Consider the following 17,209-nt stretch of genomic DNA (forward strand, 5'->3'; position numbering starts at 1 on the left):
ACCTGGAGGCTCATATGACTCACCAGTGGCCATCTTGGAGCTCTTCCAGGAACACCAAACAGAAAAGATGTAACTGGATCTGCTTCTGTGTACAGACTGCAGGTACCGCTATTTCTGACTGTATAATATGTGTTGTTTGCAGTTCTGCTAACCCTCTTTTGTCCTATGACTGCAGAGGTGTTAACTACCCTCTTCATTTTAAGTGATTTCTTATAACATGTTTAACCCCTTATGCTTAGCAGTGTGTTTCACCTTGTATTTAGCTGTTATGCTCTGGTTACTCTCTGTAGATCTCTGTGAAGCTCCAAAGCTTGTCTCTTCCACCAGCAGAAGTTGGTCCGATACAAATATTAACTCAGAACTGCATGTACATATCTTCATAGTTTCAAAAACACTAGTGGTGGAGATAACAATGGGAAATGCTGCACCTCATTAAAATAATTAATTAGTCATACAGTATGGGCTAAATTTTCAAATGATCCTAGCACATTAATGACCCACCCGTGGCCTGCGTGCCTAAATGGGAGCTGAATATTTCCAAAAGTTTGGTCGCATTTGTGGGTTGTGAACACTTGAATACCTCAGGCTAAACTAAACTATCCAAAACCTAGCCCTAACTTCAACCCATACAGAAAGAGTCTTCTTTTTAAAATTTTATGCTGCAGCTCTTCTTGGTATTTCTTGTTCTCCCCAAGAGTTGTCTTTCCCTGGCACGTGACCACACTATGATGTTGTCATAGTTACACAGTAGTCAATGTTACAGTTAAGGTTACAAACCTGTTTCAGTGATAACCCTGTTTTCACCTACCTTATAACTTTCTGAAAAATTCACTTTCTGAAAGAGGTTACAGCGCTAAGAGGATCTGAATATTTCAGAGATGAGTTAATAATGGTACAGAAGGCCTTTGTATCCTTATTTCCACTGTAATATAAAATGGCGAATTAAAGGATATTACTTAAGGCTGGGAGGGCTGGTTTTTGAAAAATAAATCTCCAGATTTATGCTGTTCACTAACTGTAACGTCTCCAATATGTTGCTGATATAAAGGATTTTTGAACTAATCGTAGCTGGCCAACAACTTTCAATTCATTGTTTGAGATGTGACGCTCTTATTTTTCATTAATAACAGCAAATGCGTTTCATTTTTTCAGGTATTCTAGAGACACCATAATGGTGACTTTTTTGGTTTTCTGGGCTGAGCAGTGGAGCTGAGAGGGGTAACTGGAGTGCATGGTGTGTTGACAATCTGAGGGTGTGCAAACAATTAGCAATCTGGAACTACTTGGTAGGTAAAGCAGTCACTTGCTGACTTCTTCATCACTGAAGTGAAACTTGTCACTTGGGCCAATTGTTCCCTTCTGTGCGGCCAAACGTGCACTTTGTCAGGCCCAGAGAATTGGTTTTGTGTATTAATCCACTCTCTGCACCTTACACCATGCAGCACAGTTCGCTCATGACTTGCTATGGCAATGTATTGACATCAGAAATAGAAAATCATGAAACAGGGGTGGCTGAAACCTTTATGCATTAATGAACTGAAGGGTGGGTTGAATAGTGGGGTTGGAGTATATAGCTTTTCCTTAGAAACCCAGGAAGGATGATGTTGTGGTTAAGGCACTGGGCCCTGACTCTGAAAACCTTGGTTCCATTCCTGGGTCAGCTAAAAATATGTGACTTTAATCTCTCCATAACTCAGTTCATAATACTTCCCTGCCTCTCATAAGACAAAGTGTCTATGTAGAAAGCTGAGTGTGGTCAGCTTAGGCCTTCCTCCTTTTAAGTGATATTAATTGAGTACCATGTCACTTGCTGTGGGGGGATGAATCACTTGATTATCTGTTCATTCCCTTGGGGGCATCTGGGACTGGCCACTGTCAGGAGACAGGATACTGGGCTACCTGGACCTTTGGTATGACCCAATATGACTGTTCTTATGTACTGTGTTTGGGGCTTCTGGATAACACTGAAAACTGAAGCCACAGATTCTCTGCATAGATCTCATGGCACTTTTTCATGACCGTAAAGGTTTAGCTTAGCCAAAATAAACTGTTCATCGCTGTTTGCACATCATCTACCACACTCTGCTCCAAAGGAGGCTGACTCTGCATGGCATTGGATGTATCTCTAGTTTGTAGGTGCGATATAAATGTAGCAATTTACTAGGGTTTTATGTTCTTACACCTACTATTTGATGGGTTTGCCTCACATTTTAAAGGCCAGTGTCACACAGTCAAGTCTTGAAGAGTTGAGAGCTATGAGACACACATTCTCTCTTCCTCCAGGAATGCTTTATACATTCCAGGTTTCCAAGCTAACCCGGTCACAAAAACAAACGATACCCTAGCTCTTTCTTAAGCAGAGGTGTCAAACACTGAGCCCACTTGGTATATTCATATGGCCTACACGGTATATTTAGATTCTGCAGAATCTCAGCTTTCTTTTTTAAAAGTGGTAAGTTTCTAGCTTTCATGGTTGGAGAAGAAGAAGTAATAATAATAATAATCTTCCAACTGTGAGCCATGTGTATCTGCTGAGAATTATCCCTAAGCCTGAAGGCAGCCTGAAACAATGGCTCTGAAAGCACAACCACACAACCTTCAGTAAAAAGAAAAGGAGTACTTGTGGCACCTTAGAGACTAACCAATTTATTTGAGCATGAGCTTTCGTGAGCTACAGCTCACTTCATCAGATGTTTACCGTGGAAACTGCAGCAGACTTTATATACACACAGAAATCATGAAACAATACCTCCTCCCACCCCACTGTCCTGCTGGTAATAGCTTATCTAAAGTGATCAACAGGTGGGCCATTTCCTCTACAACCTTCAGTGTAATTTGGGTTGTTTTTAACTTTCAAACTTAATGCTGCTGCCTCACGTACCAGCCTTAACTGTTTCGTCCCTGGACCCTGATCATTTTATCACAGGGAATCTGGGAGTTGCTGCAGGAAGTGAAGAATACCTTTCCCAGCTCCAGTTGCAACTCTATGGTTGTCAGTAAGGCCTTCTGGCTTGTAAAGCAGTCCCAGCTAGGACTGGGGCTGGGAACTCGAGCTCGCACAAATAGCTCAGCATTTACAGACCAAGCACAGTCAGAGCGTTAGCACCTTCCTACTAGCTAACAATAATACAGACTGCACCTTAGGTTTTATGGTTTCTTTTACTTAATAAGAAGCAGTAGTTTTCACAAAATGAATCACAAAAAAAAATCTGCTCTTGGGACCCGATATCGCCCTGTCTATTGCGATGCTGTTAACAAAGCTCTCGGTGTAGGTCACTTCCAGAGGCAGCATGCTGGGCTAGATGAACCATTGCCTTGTGTGGTGAATCTTCTATTTCACTGTGCTTGAGATTGCACTGGTTTTGCTGTGGCTTGGCCAGAATTGACTGTAACTGGGGTGCTCCAGTCACTCCAAAAGCCTTTCCCATCCGAGTTCTTGCAGCGGACCGCCAGGATGTACACGGTGTCTGGCTTCACATCATAAACATAGTAGCTGGTCTGCTCACCCACATCAGGCTCTTGCTAACATGGAGAAAGAGAAAAAGCTGTTTAAATTACTTTCATTTCACTTCCCAAGAACAACAATAATTCCTTGCCCCCTTTATTCTTCAATTAGGAGAAATAACTGAGAGGAAGAAAGATGACAATACTTAACACTCAGCATCTTTAAAGCATTTTTACATACATTAAGTTATGCACGCAACAAGGAAACTGAGGCACAGCAAAGTGACTGTCTCAAGGCCATAAAATAAATCAGTGTCAGCACCAGGAGAAGAATGCAGGAGGTCTTGGGACCCTGGACCAATAAACCACACACTGGAAGGACTCACCTGTTTAAATAAATATGTTTCCTTTTTAAACAAATTTTTATTTATTCTCAAAAACCATTGTTTAGAATATTCCATGGTATATGGAATCACAGTCTGTCTTAAAGAGGAGGCACTCATTAAAGAAAACAACTGCGATCTATAGACAGAAGGAAACAGACTTCCATGCAGCCTGAGTTTCAGCTTTGTCTCCTTTGTTTACCAGGGACCTCAACCTACCTAGAAATGTATAGCACACAGAGACATCTAGTGGCTAAATGACATACTGCAAGTAAAATATCGATATAGTTTATAGAGCAAGCACTTGGAAATCTACACTTACTCTGTGGGGTCTCAGAACTGTTCTCGAAACCGTTTTTATTATAGTGCGGCTGTCACATTGGTTGTGTCCACAGCTAATGCATTTGCAGGCAAAACTGTCGAAGACCAGTTAGGACAACACCCAGGCCAGCATGTATGAATCTGCCCAACGCTGCGTAAGTCAGTGGAGCTCCACCGGCTTACAGGCTCCAAGACTCACGCAGTTTATAGCGGGGCTGCTCAAAACTACACGGGCTTGTCACAACTCGAGAGGGGCTGTTATGCCAGTGGAGGGTGCTAGAACACAGCATGCTCCAGCCATACCGGAAGCATGCTCGGGGACACCTCCACACATTGGGCAGGGTGGGGGGCTAGGAAGACACGGCCTAGAGCTGGGTATGCTGGCTCTGTGCCAGCCAAGGACTCCCCTATGCTGGAAGAATCTTTAGCTGCCCAGAAAGGGCAGCTTACTGGCCCTTGATGCTGCCAGGGGGGCCGAAAGGGGTAGGAGAGGGGAAGAAAGGGGTGGGAACGGGACAGAATCTGGCCATGAAGTTTGGATCCTGAGTTGGGGTAGTCGTTTCTTCTGAGAGAATCATAGACATAAGAGAGGGTTCGGCTTGTTAGTCCACACTCCTGGCCAATGGCTATACTGTTTCTTAAAAGGGGCATTTCTTTTCAGTCACTTTCAGTGCTCTTCCAGAGTGTATGTGTAACCCAGACACCACCTGGTTGTGGTGTTCTGTTCCCTCTAGTGGCACGGAGACCACTTAGAGATGAATAAGTAAATTGGTTAGTCTCTAAGGTGCCACAAGTACTCCTTTTCTTTTTGCGAAGACAGACTAACGCGGCTGTTACTCTGAAGCCTGTCTTCTAGAGCCGTAGCTAAGAGCCACGTGGCTTTTAGCTCATGCAGTAAAGGCTCATGCATTTAGCTCCAGAGGTCCCAGATTCGATCCCACCCACCAACGACCAGGGTCTGTCGGTGTTACATATGGTCAAATGCTGAGCTCACAAGTCAATACCCTAGGACACTGACCACAGGGTCAGAGCCATCTCTGATGTAAGCCCAGTGAAGTCCATGAAGCTACACCAGGGATGACACAATTGCTTACTGTTGTGTTTTACTTGTGACACAGTTGCTCTGCTGCTGTTGAACACCCCATCTTCTGAAAGTTCCTATCCCACGTTCACGTTTCCCAGGCAGTGTGCAGACTTCTGTGGCACAAGGTTCCTTGCAAACCAGACATGGTTCCCCAGGGCTTTGGTAAGGAAAGCCCCCACACCTGTTATACTGCAGACGCAGCTCATGGAAGGCCAGGAAAGCAAAAGTAACTCACCTCCCATTCGCCACTCCCCTGTTCTTGGTACTGAAGCTCAAACACCAGTGGGAAATAGGAGGCTGCCACACCAGGTGGGTACCCCCATTCTACAGATAAGTGGGTACCAAATCCAGTGGCCTTCAGGCCCTCTGGTGGTTCAGTTTTAGCTATTAAAAAAAAAAAAAAAAGAGGAAGAAGAAGGTGAAAGGAGGGGCTAAACTCACATTGTGGGGACATGGGCGGAGGGTTGGCTACATGCCCATGTGTATGTGTGTGATCGGTGGTTTGTTCATGCTCTAGGGTAAAATTTTTGAAAGCTCCTGAGTGATTGAGATGGCTAGGTCCCATTTTCAAGTGACTTATACACTCCGGAGCCTAAGGCCCATAGGTTTTCAATGAGACTTAGGTGCCTACATCATTTTGAAAATGGGACTAGGCCCCAGATCCTCCAAGGTATTTAGGCATGACTGAAATCAATGAGCGTTAGGTGCCAAAATACCTTTGAGGATCTAGGCCTTGGCACCTAAGTCACTTAGTTGTTTTTGAAGATTCCCCCTCTCCCCGCCCCCCGTCCCAAGAGGAGAAAATCACTAAAACAAATTTATTAGTATCTTCCCCATAGCAAAGAGTAATTAATCTACAATGGATGAGGAAACTGCCATCTCAGCAGTCTGGACAGGGAGTGCAGCTCCCATTTGAATTTTGGCTAAAGCCAGCATTGTGAGTCTTGCTATTTAAAAGCAAACCAAAGTTTCTTTTGGCTGACAGTAACCAATATAATAGCTTCTCACCAGGAGCCCATGGCCACTAGCAGTAAAATTGCCCTGTGCTATCCTGTCTTAGTGGGCAGCACTTGTGAAACAGATGTTCCTAAAATATCTGCCAGCATCACTGCTCAATGTAGGAGTCCTGCCAGCGCAAGATTGGCCCTGAGGTTTTATGGGGATCCAAAGGAACTCCCCTCCTCCCAAGCCCAACCACCGAAAAAACGCAAGTGGTGGTGATGAGCACCACAAACCACATTGACTTCAGCAAGCTCTTCCCAGAATCTGGCCCCAGTGCTCTTAGTTACATAACTGCACAAGGGCCTATAACTTCACTTCCCCCAAGCAAAGCCCTCGATTCAGGAATGCCCATGTTTAAGTGCTGCTTTCCTGAATCAGGCCGCTTTTCTCAATCACGCCAAAGTCTTCGAGGAAGTGGGGTGGGGGAAATCCTGAGAAATCTCATTGGCTGATAGACAAGAGCCCTCCATGTTACTAAGAGTAAGTCTCACTGGGAAGAAAGTCTTTAATGTCATTCTTCTAGGTACAATAGGGCAGAGAAGTATTATGACAGAGTAATCTACTGTATGTGCTTCTCAATCTGGAGGTGATTTTCCTGCTCCTCAGTCTGTAGTGTGTGCTACAGTTGCTGGTTTCTGGAGCTGCCTCCCGGAGCGTGGAAGGGAAGAGGCTGTTTGCTGAGGGATCAGAGTGGAGAGATTTGTGTGTCCGAAGAAAGAACCCCTCCCTTGGGGAAGACAAACCGTTCTCAGTGCAGAAGTAACCAGGGCAGTCCCTGGATGGAAATGTAAGAATGGCCATACATCCATATAAGAACTGGACCAACAATGGTCCAGCTAGTCCAGGCAGTGGCTGGTGCCAGATGCTTCAGTGGGAAGGAACATAACAGGGCAATTTTTGAGGAATCCATCCTGTTGACCAGTCCCGGCTTGTGGCAAAAAGAAAGACTCCGCTCCTATTGCACACTTGCTCTGTGTATGTTTGTGTGTGTGTGTGTGTGTGTGTGTGTGTGTGAGAGAGAGAGAGAGACAGAGAGAGAGATTTGACTCCTATTGCACACTCACTTTGTGTGTGTGACGACTCTCACAGACTGTGTGTGTGAGAGAGACTCCTATCGCACATTTGCTCTGTGTGAGAGAGAAAAAAACTCTACTCCTATCATGCTCTCTCTCTCTCTTCCCGGCCCCCCCAAACCTGGCCTTGAATCAAGCAACAGCCACCAGCGGAGGAAAAGGCTGAGCTGTTTCACTCTGCAGCTGGGGGGATGGGTAGTTCATGCTGCTGTAGGCTGAACAAAAAGGGGGAAAAAAGGCAGTTTATAGTGAGGAGAAGCTAGCAGCAAAGAGATGGGAGAGAGGGAAACTGGAGCCAATGTCGGAGCATTTTAACCACCACTGCCCTTGAAGGAGGCCCATTACATTCAGGAGCTGCCACCCACCCCCTGCTTGGGAGTTAACATGCTGTCCAAACAAAAAATATGGGAAGAAAGAGCTCTAGTCATGGGCCTGTCACTGCAGCACATTTCTCAGTGTCAGGGGACTGGATTAGCACACAGCAGAGCCCCAGCTGTATTTTATTACTGCTGGGTCTTGCCTGTGTAGATGAGAACAATCCGTATTAGAATCATGTTTCAGTCCTTAAAAGACATGGCTAGTGACCTGGCTTAGAGCCATCTACAAGGTGGTTGGGGCATGCTGCGTTAGATCCCAGTCCCCTGACACTGTTCAGAAGGGACCTCTATCAGACATCGCCCTGCTCTGAATGTTCAGAGGCTCTAAGCTCACAGGTATGACATGCTGGCTTTCTAGAGTCTCATCCAATTGAAATCTGACTCATCCTGGCCCTTCCACAGGACACTCCTTGATCAGTTTACTTCCCGCTATCTCTGTGTTCTGCCTTAAACACAAGGAGGAGGGGCCTGGTTCTCTGACTCTGGAGCTGCTGCTGCATGTGAGTAGCTCCCCATCGATTTCAGGGGAAGCGGCTCACAGGCAGGGGCGCAGAGCTGAGCCAGTGGCAAACAGCACATTCACGCTGCAAGAACCACGCTGCATCGAAATGGAACAGGGCAGGTTTTATGGCACCCGGACAGAGTTAGAGATATTGCACTCCTGGGCCAGTAATCCTCATTTGTCCCAACCCCTCCCCTCCAAAAAGTAATTGTGCTGTGGGAACCATTGTGGGGAAGGGAAAATAAGAAAGTAAAGCGTAGCTGCAGCCGGGCAGGAATTGGGAGGCTGTGTTAAATGCAGCATGCTGTCTAGAGGGATGGGGAGAGAGCAGATACCGGGTGAAGGCCAAGATAAAGCGACTGGGATGCCTCGAAGTGTAAAAAGCCCTGTAAGGAAGGGGTCTGCACAGCACCTGCCCCTGGATGGAATCACATGAGACAAGGGAGGCCCAGAGGCTTTGCCCCATGGCTCGATGCCCCCTCTCCTGTTCAGCACCAGAGACTATTGGAGCTACACTGTTGGCTGAAGCTCCTTTGTTTATAATTAGAGGAGCAGCAACACTGGGATCTGACCTTCCCTGGGTTTTTGTTCACATTGTGAATGTTAAAAGCAGAGAGTGCGCCTGTGGGGGGGTTGTGTTCACACTGGGCGTGGGTCCACACCAGGAAAAAAAAGTGGTGTTTTACCATGTGTTAGTTAGCATGTATTAAAACCCCACCACGGACAAGGCAGTTGGTAGTTTTCACACGTTAGCATGCTGAGGTTTGACCTGCTAAGACGTGAAAACTGAAAACTGGCTTGTACGCCCCAAGATTTTAACTCATGTTAATTATGATGGCTTAGCTAACGCATGGTACAAACACCTTTTGTCCAAGTGAAGACAAGGCCTACCTGGTCAGGAATAGCCAGCCCCTGGCCTAAATAACAGCACTTCTCTACAAAGGGCGTTTGAAAGCTTCAGTCATAACTATCCCTTGCGACACCAAGGTGAAGTTGTATTATTCCTACTTGATAGATGGGGGAACAGACCCAGGACGTTTGGTTTGCATATGGGCACAGAGGGAAGCAATATCACAATTTTTTCTGGCTCCCAGTCCTCAACTAAGGGGGGAGGGACACCTCAGTGGTTTGAGCATTGGCCTGCTAAACCCAGGGTTGTGAGTTCAATCCCTGAGGGGGCCATTTAGGGACCTGGGGCAAAAATTGGGGATTGGTTTTGCTTTGAGCAGGGGATTGGACTAGGTGACTCCTGAGGTCCCTTCCAACCCTGACATTCTATGATTCTAAGACCACTGGAGCATGACACCTTCCTCTCAGGCCGGGGTCGGCAACCTTTCAGAAGTGGTGTGCCAAGTCTTCATTTATTCACTCTAATTTAAGGTTAGTATGCCAGTAATACATTAACGTTTTTAGAAGGTCTCTTTCTATAAGTTTTTAATATATAACTAAACTATGGTTGTATGTAGAGTAAATAAGGTTTTAAAAATGTTTAAGAAGCTTCATTTAAAATTAAATTAAAATGTAGAGCCCCCTGGACCGGCGACCAGGACCCGGGCAGTGTGAGTGCCACTGAAAATCAGCTAACGTGCCACCTTTGGCACGCGTGCCATAGGTTGCCTACCTGTGCTCTAAGAGCTTGATCCAAGCCTATTAATGTCATTAAGAGTCTCTCCGTCAACTCCAGTGGGCTCAGGGTCAGGACACAAATGTGAATATTTGCTCTAATTTCCTCTCCACCATAAAAACGATTAAACAAAGAAGCAACCACCCAAACACGCCCTGCCACGCACACCCCACACACCAATGTCTTCAGTGTTAACAATCAGCTTCTCTGACACCTGGTTCCCAGCTTCCACCCAGATTTCATAGGTCCAGTACAGGCACAGGTTGGTGCGGCTGAAATAGCAGGAGTTGGGGCCACTGGTGACATAGTCTTTGCATTCTTCGGTTTCTGTTACTCCCCTAAACCAAGTGAACAAAGAGTGAGGAGACCGTCCCACCCAGAGATCTCTATGCAAGAAGACACACGATGCCCTCCCACCCCACTGTCCCCTGCACTTTGGGCATGTTCCCAAAGGCAGCTTCTTTTTAAAGCTGCGATTTTTCTGGGTTCGCTCTTTAGGCATGTGGAAATCTCTAGGTAGTTAATTTTTCAACCCATCGCACTGCTGATGGAACCTGCATGTGCTTTGTCAACCACTGGGACGTCCATTCGGATGCTTGGAAAGGTGCACTTGGTGTGTTCAGCTGCAAACGCCCCAGCGCCTTTTGCTGAGGTATGCCGCACGTTGTGCTGCTGGAGAGGCTGAAAGAGTAGCTAGCTCAAAGGCCATCGCATTAGTGTGTGTGATTTAGATACACACTTAACAAGAGCTGGTGCGACTTCTTTCTAACCACAGCATTCTAAAGGAGTAATCCAGACACCCGCAGTAACACCAAGAAGGCCAATGCTGGAGAATTTATCTCTGTGGGTGGAAAGGTACTTAGACAATTATTTTGATTCCCACCTGCCATCTGAGGGGACAGTACAGTGCAGCTACTAAAATAAATACTGCAGCCCACACCACTCACAATACATTAGAATAAAGGGAAAGAGGGGGAACTCTGTGCAGGGAATTATATAATGTCAAAAAAAGAGAGTTACTTCCCCTTTGCTGGATGCCGTGGAGTCCCCATAAACATGCAATAATTCAAGGCTCATGTTTCATAGCTGGGACAAAGTTTTCACCCAGTTTTACTTACCTCCTCTTATATCTGAGGTGGAATGTTGTATTGGATGCAGCACCATCCTGTGGAGTCCAGTGGCATGACATGCACTTTGGATAAAGCACTAAGCACCGCAGGTGTAAGGAGGAAGAAGCTCCTAGAGAGTGCAAGGGGAGAATGGAGTGATATATCATCAAACAGATCAATGGCCATTTTCATTATGCCACCGGAACTAGGGAGCATCTTACTGGTAATCTTCAGAATGCTCTATGTAGGGAGGAGTTAACATTCAAAAAAGCCACAATAATCTTACTGCACTTCATCTTGCATATCCCCCGAATATACATCTATACCCACAGGGGGAACGTTACCTTTTTACACAGCCTAAACCGGAGATCGTCTCTGCCTAGCCTTCATCACAGCCAGGCTGTCTTCCCCTCCAGCCTCTAGTTAGGTGTCTCGTGGAGTGATAACTCTAAGACACTATTTTCAGGGGCTTATAATTTAGCTGTAAAATTTGCTCCAGGCTGGACCTTGGCAGGCACAGTCTCCACATGGGGTTTGTTTTGTTCTAACTCTAGAAGCAAACATCTGTTTACCTATCTTGATGGATAAGAGTGCAAAAAAAGTATCACTCCGGTTGTTTTTCTGCTATACTTAAAACGAACATTTTATGTATTTGACGTGTTTATTTTTGTGCAGGCCCTGGGTCCATATAATGGAAAAGTAGCATTTGCTATCTGGGGCGGGAGGAAGCCAATGGAAGCCACAAAGGTATGTTATTTAGCAGTGTGGCTCTCTGCACATGCATGCTATGTTTATCTTCCCCCAGTGACTGTGAACACCTGGATTAAGGCCTCAGGGTCTTGATACACAGATTGCTATTTGTGGAGCTCTGACCCCCTGTGCACCTCAGGGAACAGAAACAGCTGCCAGTGCCCAGCCCCGTCTGCCTGGCCTTCCCACTGCCCAGAACCCTTTCTTGTAGCTTTGACCCTGCAAGTCCTTGCCCATCATGCAGCGAGTTGATGCACTCCAGCGCAAATGGAAGCTACGTGTCCAGGCAAGTCAGGCTGAGTACTAAGAATACTGCAGGGCAGCAAGTTCCAAGCCCTTGGCGTGCTTGCTCCTTTACTTATATGCACACGCAGGGCAGGCTGTGGTCAGAGACCTGGGTCCAAGCATGACCCATCATGCTAATGAGCTGCTGACCTGCATGTTTCCCACTCTGGCTTTGCTCCTGCTGTTAGGCCGGATAGCATGGCAGCTGCACAGCGCTTATGTCATCCAGGATCAGTCTCCTCACACTGTCTGGCCTGCTCATCGCTTTCCACCTTCTGATTATAGACACAACACCCCATATCTGCCCTGTGCTGGGATCAAGCCCTCTGTAGACACAACACCCCATATCTGCCCTGTGCTGGGATCAAGCCCTCTGTCACTAGCAAGACTTCACTGAATATTACCCGCACTGGGATTTAGCGTCGGACACAATGTTGTAAGCTCTTCGGGGGCAGGGCAGGGCTGCGTTTGTGCAGCACCTAGCACTGTGGGGCTGGGTCTATCATTGGGATCCTGAGGTGTGGCTGCAATACAAATAATAATAGAATGATCACATCCCTATGATTAAACTGATCTCAATTGCAAGCAACGGCTAGAAGCTGTGAATTCACCCCTCTTTTGCTTCTTAGTTTACAGTGCGTAGACCTTGTATTTTACCTTTCGGTGCCAGGTGCCTGCCAGAGATCCTCATTATTACAGCCCAGATGAGGAAGTAGTAGTTAAGCATCCCTGCCATCTGGAGAAACATAATGGATTGAGCATATGGACAATTAAAAATGCAACGATATATTGAGAGATCCGTCTCTAGCTTATTTTAAACATCCAGGGCTTCAGCTTTCCTGATGATACCATGCACTGGAAGAAGCAAGCGCTTCTTGCTCCCCTCTGTGATTTGGTACATGATCCATGAAAAGAAAAACTCAAGGACCGGCTAGGGTTTGGTGGCTCACTCACAGGTAGCTGACACATTGGATGGGTCAGACGTCCCCCTGATGCCTGTCGGGGGCTTAGGTGGAGAACCAGTGTGGTTGGTGATGACTCTCTCTTATGGTTATGAGAGGCATTCTCTTTGTTTGAGCAACTGGCCCTTTACACTGTGGCCTGTTGGTCAGAGCAGAGGCCTGGGAGTTAGGACTGCTAGGGTCTGCTCCCAGCTCTAAGAATGACTTGTGATATGCCCTTGGGGAGCCCCATAATTGCTCTGGTCACCCCTCTTCAAAAATGGTTGTACTGGTACTGGGGTGGTGGGGAGCACCATTGATTATTGCCTTCCAAGGCATTGAGATGCCCATCTGAAAGGCGCTCCCTGACTGCACACAGGATAATGGAGCATGAGTTATGTTTATTGAGCAGAAAACTGAGGCCTCCTAACAGTGCTAAGGTTCAGCCACGTCACAGTAAAGGGGGGGATTGAGTTCACAGGGGAGAGAGCTCTCTGTTCCTTGGTGGATGGTTAGGCACATAAAATACTGTGCAGGGTTTTCCTCTCTTTAATTGCTAGCTATGTTCTCTGTGAGCAATGAGTTCCACAGGTTAATGTGTACAGTGACCCAGCTGCTGCTGCCTTGGGATCATTTCATCATTGGAAATGAGAGCAGATTGGCTGGACTTGTCCCATAGGTGCTCTCAGTGTTCGAGCTGAAGCTGTGCTAGCAACAGCCTTGTCCAGAAAACCAGCAGGTTGTAGCAGGCTTTCCCAGAGCAGTCTGGAAAGGGGATTTTTATCCTGACATCTGTGCTGCTCAGCCCATGCTTTGGACAAAGCCTCAGGTCTGTTGCAGCACATTATTTATGTGGCAGGGACCCTGGAATCATGTGACATTGGCCTTCCCTCTCCCAGGGCTTCTCCCTCACTGACTCCTCCCTGCTCAGTTCCAAACAGTGCAAGGGTTTAGAATTTGGGCTAGTGAAAATTCATCTTAAGATAAATATTGGCCTGTGGGAAAACTGCTTGGCCATTTTAATGTTTACAGCTTCATAGCACTAGATGTTTATCCATTCAAGGCGTACTCTATGTATGGAGATTATTGGTTTGTATATAATAATTTCTAATTGGCAAGGATTATCCCATAATCTGGTCTAACTGACAGAGCTCATAGGCACTGCCTAGTGGTCTGACAGCATAGGATTTAAAGACAGGAACTCCTGCAGTATAATCCTGGCACTCCCTCAATGTCCTTGGGCAAGTCACATCACTTTTCTGCCTCAGTTTCCCCCCTTCCCCCATAAAATGAAGCTAATACCTGCTTACGCACCTCATGGGGATGTTGTGTGGGTTAATGTCTGTAAAAGGCCTTGAAGATGAACCAGTGTATCTGCACCTGTGCGAGAACTGCTTTTAATATATATTTAAACAGGCCTTTTTAATACTGGAGCCTTTCTGTGCTTCATTTGCCATGGGTGATCTTGCTTGTACCATGGGCGCCCACAGGAGTGGGGCTCATAAATAATCAATGATAGTATAACTGAAATGGTGAATAATACTAGTGGGGTGGATGGGAGTCCAGGACATTGCACTCATTCTGTACAGTGGGCCAAATTCCAGGCTTAATGATGCTCCATGGGCTGGGTTATAAATGGAGGACCCCTACTCCCCTCAATCCAGCTTCAGAGTCAACAAACCAATAAGACTAATGTTGAACAGGGGAGTCAACACTTCTGAGAGCTACTGTTTAGGCTGCCTGAAGCAGACATTCACAGAATATCAGGGTTGGAAGGGACCTCAGGAGGTCATCTAGTCCAACCCCCTGCTCAAAGCAGGACCAATCCCCAATTGTTGCCCCAGATCCCTAACTGGCCCCCTCAAGGATTGAACTCACAACCTTGGGTTTAGCAGGCCAATGCTCAAACCACTGAGCTATCCCTCCCCAACAACTGCATCAGTTATCCTCAGTTCTTCCCAACCAGGAATGAAATGAAAAAATTAGATTCTGCAGGCTCTGAGGAGGGCCACAAATACATCAGGTGGGCTGGGTGTCCTCCCTTCCCTATGCATTGGTGTTCTTCAATGACCTGAAGAGGAGCTCAAAGTAAGCCCAAAAGCTTGTCTCTCACCAACAGAACCTGGGCCAATAAAAGAAATTACCTCACCCTCCTTGTCTCTTTAATATCCCTGCCCTATGTCCTAAATGGATAGTCACAAGTATGTCCTTAAGCATCATCCAAATGCATAGGGCTTTAAGGAAATATGCAGCGCACAGCTGGTTAATAATGTTTTATCACCATCTAGTGTGGTTCTGAGCCTGCAAATTGTTCAGCCACAGGATTCCCAGTGCAGACAGTGAGCATTCTGTGCATGGAGAGCTTGCAGGACCAGGCTCTTGATGGAGAATAATATTTGAAGTCTTTTAAAAAAGAAATTACAGCACCTGTCTACTGCCCCATTGCAACTAATGTGGAATGTCTTAACTCTGTACTTCCTGTCTGACGTGAGTAATTGGCAGAAGATTAAAGCTCTCGTTGGGCATCACTGCCTTGGGGAAATCACTTGTAAATACCTCCCATTTGGTGACCCCTAGTCATTCCAAAGACAAATTATTTAGCTAGGGATAAAAATCAGCCCTGGCAAGGCTGCTTTAGCTGTAACCAGAAGAGGATGAACTCAGCTCTTCTGTCTGCCATTCAGTTCAAGAAGCATCAAAATGATAAGCAATAACAGGAAAGAATCTCTTACTTACCTCAGGAGAAGGTCTCCAGTCTCCTTTCACTTGTTGCAATGAGTCTATATTCACCCTGCAGGTCAGTGTTGGCTCACACTATTGGTGGGCTGGGTTTAATTGCAGGGGTGCAGGAGGAAACAAACATCTTCTCCAGACTATTTTTAGTACTCGATTTTTTTCAAATTTCCTCTTTAAAAAGGGAACAAAATTGGTTCAAAGGAAACCAGCTTGCCCAGAACCATTCTCATGAAGAGCGCCACCTGTGAAGTTCTCTTGGTTCTTTTAATCTAACAGGACTTCCCCTCATTAGAACAAAGACTTGCGGAGAGTCCCTGGCTTTAGGAAGTGCCTAGCTGGCACTCTGGCTGGCCCACTTTCACACAACTGCTACAAAACAAAACCAGAAGTAGAAAATGACCAGCAATTTACAGGAATTGCACTGTAAGTCTAGTGCATTAACCCCCTGTGTCACAGATGCCACTTGCTGAGGGTCTCCTAACAGGGAGCGTTATTCGTCAGGTAATTTTACTTGGCAGGAAAAGGGATGATTATGCATGGTTTTCCCTTCGTGGGTGTCAAATTGATTGTGTGGAGTGGGTTGAATTCCACATTTAGTCATAGCCCATAAACGGAAGCATAAATCTGGAACTCCATACCCACCTCCATCCACAGCAGAACACCTACTGATGTCAGTAAGAGGTTTGCGTGGAGCTCAAAGAGGGAATTGGGTCTCTATAAAGTAACTAAATTTTTAGATAGTTATTTTTTAAGTATTCCATTGCCACATTCACTATCACTCAGTGGGAAAGCATACTCCTGGGTGGGCCCACTGCTATTTCTGCCCTTTTATTTCTCTTCCTTCCCCAACCTCCTTTCTGTCTCTCTCTATTCTTCTCTCTGCATTTCCTTCCCTCCTTCTACTCCCAGTTCCAACCTCTCCCCCACCTGGAATTTTTTCCCATCACCAATGTTATCAGTAACACAATTGTTAATGTTGACATGAGACTGTCATCATTTTAGACAACACTCCAATGAGATTAATAGGGGGCAGAGAAGTTCATGTGTCCAAGAAACGTTCTTTCAGGCTGATTGCAGAATCAGGCAGGCATTGTGACATCACTTTACCCTTGGTTTGCATTGGAAAGGTTTCCTTCATAAGCATGAGGAATTTTTTTATTTTCAGTTTAAATAAAAGCTGCGATTCTGCCCAGTCTGAATGCGTTATGGAGGCCAAATGAACACACCAGGTGGGTTGAGTCTGACCCACCAGCTGTATGTTTGATGCATATGTTGCACTTGAACTTAAAATCTGGTTTTACTCTGAAAAGCAACGTTATCCAAAGGCCATTAATGGGGCTCCATGTATATTGTCAAATGTGCTCAATTTACAGATAAAAATAAGCTTTTTCTAACTGCAGCCATGGAAAGTCACTCTAGCTAAGGTATTTTCCCCTCTCCCACCTATCACCATGATGCATAAAGGTGCTGTAAGCCATAGTTAGCTCTGTCACCTTTGGGTTGCCTCGTTGTAACTGATTGGAATTTAATTGGAATGATTGTTTACAACAATGGTCCTCAACCAGGAGTACACCTACC

General features: G+C 45.9%; 1 long non-coding RNA gene across 1 annotated transcript; it reads left to right on the top strand.

The window, feature by feature from the left end:
- Nucleotides 1–33: 33 nt before the first annotated feature.
- Nucleotides 34–12,717, top strand: LOC140916257 (uncharacterized). Its single transcript, XR_012160476.1, has 3 exons — nt 34–102; nt 11,595–11,666; nt 12,584–12,717. It is a non-coding gene; the product is annotated as an uncharacterized lncRNA (long non-coding RNA).
- Nucleotides 12,718–17,209: the final 4,492 nt, after the last annotated feature.

This window comes from Lepidochelys kempii, chromosome 8 (assembly GCF_965140265.1).
Source record: "Lepidochelys kempii isolate rLepKem1 chromosome 8, rLepKem1.hap2, whole genome shotgun sequence".
Taxonomy (NCBI): Eukaryota; Metazoa; Chordata; order Testudines; family Cheloniidae; genus Lepidochelys; species Lepidochelys kempii.